Genomic DNA, 4,058 nt, shown 5'->3' with positions numbered 1-4,058 from the left:
GGCCAATCATGTGAAGTCAGCCAAGAGGGTGGGAATGGTCACCCGCAGCCAGATTAAACCAGACGTCACACCTAGTGCGGTTCTGGAAACTTCTACTAGAACCCGGTCAGAGGTGATGGACCCGGACCCCAGGCCAATGTCTGCAACAGCAGTAGTGGATCCAGTCCCAGAACCAGAACCAGCGGAACAACCAGCACCAGACCCATTGCCAGCACTGAATCCAGGACTTGCAACCGCAACCCCAATCCCAGAGGGCCCCATCGAATCTGAACCGGCAGCAGCCGATAACCCTACACAAGAGGCTCAGCCGGAGCCTGAACTCCAACATAGTGCACCAGCGGAGAAGGGTTCACAGTCAATGGAAAGAGCCCCATCCCCTACATCGCTTCCAGAGGGACCAAGCATAGGTCCACAATCCAATGAGGAACTGATATCTCCAGCATCAAGGTAACAGTTCCAGGCTGAACAAGAAGTAGATGAAAGTCTCCAGAGAGCTTGGACCGAGGCACGGAGCAACCCACCACCTCTCAGCTCTTCTAATTGATCCAGGTTTGTTGTAGAAAGTGGACTTTTCTACAAGGAACTCTTTCTGGTGGACACCAGGAAGACTGGCATCCTCAGAGACAGTTGGTAGTTCCAACTAAGTACCGGGTCAAGCTATTGAGCTTAGCCCATGATCATCATAGTGGCCATGCTGGGGTGAACAGGACCAAAGACCATTTGAGGAGGTCATTCCACTGGGAGGGAATGGACAAGGATGTTTCTACCTATGTCCGGTCTTGTGAGGTATGCCAAAAAGTGGGAAAACCCCAAGACCAGGTCAAAGCCCCTCTCCAGCCACTCCCCATCATTGAAGTTCCATTTCAGCGAGTAGCTGTGAATATTCTGGGTCCTTTTTCGAAAAAGACACCAAGAGGAAAGCAGTACATACTGACTTTCATGGATTTTGCCACCTGATGGCCGGAAGCAGTAGCTCTAAGCAACACCAGGGCTAAAACACAAGGCACTAGCAGACATTTTTACCAGAGTAGGCTGGCCCTCTGACATCCTCACAGATGCAGGAATTTCCTGGCAGGAACAATGGAAAGCCTTTGGGAAGCTCATGGGGTAAATCGCTTACCACTTCTAATGACCACTGAATTAGGGTGGACCACTGATCCCAAATTGGGCAGGAGAGTCCCAAAATGCAGAGTTCAAGTCCCAGTGTGGGGTGAATGACTCCAGAACAGCATTTGTCCTGAATTTCCTGCAGTGCCAATCCACACCTGTTCATGAACAGATCCACCCTTTTCACTGTTGGGGGGCTGAGGAGGTCCTTAGCCCCCCCTCGCTATGAGACTGTGCCCCCTGACCGGGGCTGGTGGAGGTTCCGGGATTTCCCAGAGCAGCACGTGCTACCTGGGCTCCTGTTACCATAGCCTGGCTCTGACATCCAGCCTGGTCAGTGGGCCGGGCTTCGGGGAAGAGAAGGAGCAGGAGGTGAGAGTTAGGGGGAAGAAGAGGGTCAGGGGTGAGGTCATCGAAGGGGCAGGGCTCCTGCATATATCCTGCTTTATCTTTTTGAGAAAATGGTCACTCTACACTGAATGGGTTGTGCTGAGATAGGAGATCTCTCTGACTCTGTCGGGGAACTGAGTCCAGTTTCTAGCCCTTTGCATTGCTGGGACAGCACAGATGAAGAGGACTGGAATATGGGCCTGAGTCTCTTGCCAGGACTTCTGTGTGTCAGACCCTCTTTCACACAGCCAGCTCTGCTCTGCTTCAGTGTGAAATGGGCTCAGCAGGTGTATGGTGTGCCAAGCCATCAACAGGGAGCAGGGGGTATTACCTGAATGGCTTCTCCTGGTGCTCCAGTGTTAATCATGGCTCTGACATGACTCACTCCCAAGCACCTGGCTGAGGGGGTAGGGGAAGGGTCTGTGTCTGTCCCCTTGAATAGCCCCTGTCCACAGCTGGTGTAGTCCCTGTGGATCATGCAGCACCCACAATGCTCAGAAAGGGCTAGGACTGCACGAAGAACCCAGAGTGCTCCAGAAGGAGAAGGACTGTGAATGCAGAACAGCTCTGCAGCTTTTTTCATGGCCCATGGATGCTTAACCAGAGATGGGACAGACAGGCCAGGTGTAATGGGAAACAACCTCCACATCCCTTCTCAGAGTGACTTTATTTGCAGGAATTGTGAGGTTGGAGCAGCCACTAATACGGTCTTTATGAGCCAATAACCCACCTGTCCCCTGGCTCTCCACGAACACAATCACTTTTCAAATGCTTCTGCCTTCCTTGGTCTCCTTCCCCTAGTGTGCTGTCCTCCCTCACCAGCAGGTGAGGACAGCCCCTCTATCATAGCTGCAGGTCTTAAACCCTGTCTGAACCTCTCTCTATAGAGTGAAGATCAGTAGCTCTTGTCATCTTGTATGTAAGGGTCCAGGATAGAATAAGTGGCCATGGCTGAATTTCTTGTCTCCTATGTAACTAGCTCTGGAGCTGGATGGTGAACTGACTCTTCACTTGATAAACACCCTGATTATCCTCACAGGAAGGTGTTTGCTTTTCACACTATACACGATTGGATTAATCAGAGGTGGGACCAACAGATAGATGTAGCTCAGGAGATTTTGAAGCAAGGGAGAAGAGCCTTTCCCGAATCTGTATATCAAATTCAGGCTGAACTCTGGCATGTAGAAGAGCAGGACAGCACAGGGTGGGAGATTCAGGTGTTCAAGGCCCTAAGACACTTCACGGGGGATGCGATTCTCAGCACTGTTTTGAGAATCATCACATAAGAGAGGAAGATCAGCAGTGAGTCCAACCCCACCGTTACAATTGTAATAAACAAGCCATAGATGTTGTTCACTGTGATGTCCGAACAAACCAGCTTCATGACATCCTGGTGCAGGCAGTAGGAATGGGCGAGGACATTGGCTCAAAAGAATCAGAACAGTTTCAGGAGAAAGGGGAGTGGAAATATTACGGCCACCGCTCTTAGCACAAACACCAGTCCCATCTTGGCTACTCTCGGTAGGGTTAAGATGGAAGCATATCTCAGTGGGTTACAGATTGCAATGAAGCGGTCCAATGCCATCAACAAGAGCACAGAGTATTCAGTGAATTGCAGAGAGTGGATGAAGAACAGCTGGGCAAAACAAGCATTGAGGCTGATCTCCCGAGAATTAAACAAGAATAGGCCCAGTGTCATCGGCATGGCTATCAACAACCCAAGATCTGTGATGGCCAACATGGAAAGGAAAATGTACATGGGCTCATGGAGGCTTGGATCTGTTTTTACAATGAATAGAATGACTGAATTTCCTAATATCGAAATAACATACATGAAGCAGAAGGGGGCAGAGATCCAGAGATGGACATTTCCCTGCCCAGGTATCCCGGTGAGAAGGAACACTGCAGGTGTGAATTTGATGTCATTGACAGCTGACATAATGTACTGGACAGGTCTGAGGAGTTTTGAATGTTCCTTCCTGAAAGGAAAAAGAACAAGAGACGAGATGATATTTAACAAGACATCATTATTCTCTCAGTGGAATTCTAGAGACTCCCAAGAGCTAAAGGAAGATAAAAAAAAAACCCATAGACTTGGATTTACACCACTGATAGGAAGATATGCACTGCAGGAATGGATCAGACCAGCAGTCCTTCTAGCCCTGTACCCAGTAGCCAGGTCCACATGTTTCAGAGGAACGTGGAAGAAGCCCTGCAATAGGTAGCTATGAGATGAACTACTGCTAAGGAAAGTTTCCCCCAGGCACCCACTAGTTAGACATATTTTTGTGGTGTAAATCAAGAAGGTTTAGAGCCCTTCCAAGACTTTTTAAAACAATCCTCACTACTGTAATTGGATTTTCTGATAACCCATATAAACAGCCAGTCCCTCTTTGAGTCCTGCTAACCTCTTGGCCCCATTGATATCTTGTGGATCAGAGTTCCACAGCCTACTTGAGCTCTGAGTGATTTTACAGTCGCGACATTCACACAGATACCTTTCTGACCCTCAGCTTCTGAGTGTGGCCTATTGTATCATGACATGTATACACAAATGGCAA

General features: G+C 49.1%; 1 pseudogene; it reads right to left on the bottom strand.

Annotated features, from left to right (window-relative positions):
* Positions 1 to 2,504: 2,504 nt before the first annotated feature.
* On the bottom strand, positions 2,505 to 3,440 carry LOC119846231 (annotated as a pseudogene).
* Between the last annotated feature and the right edge of the window lie 618 nt (positions 3,441 to 4,058).

This window comes from Dermochelys coriacea, chromosome 1 (genome assembly GCF_009764565.3).
Source record: "Dermochelys coriacea isolate rDerCor1 chromosome 1, rDerCor1.pri.v4, whole genome shotgun sequence".
Classification (NCBI taxonomy): Eukaryota; Metazoa; Chordata; order Testudines; family Dermochelyidae; genus Dermochelys; species Dermochelys coriacea.
This window is presented reverse-complemented; position numbering and strand designations above follow the sequence as displayed.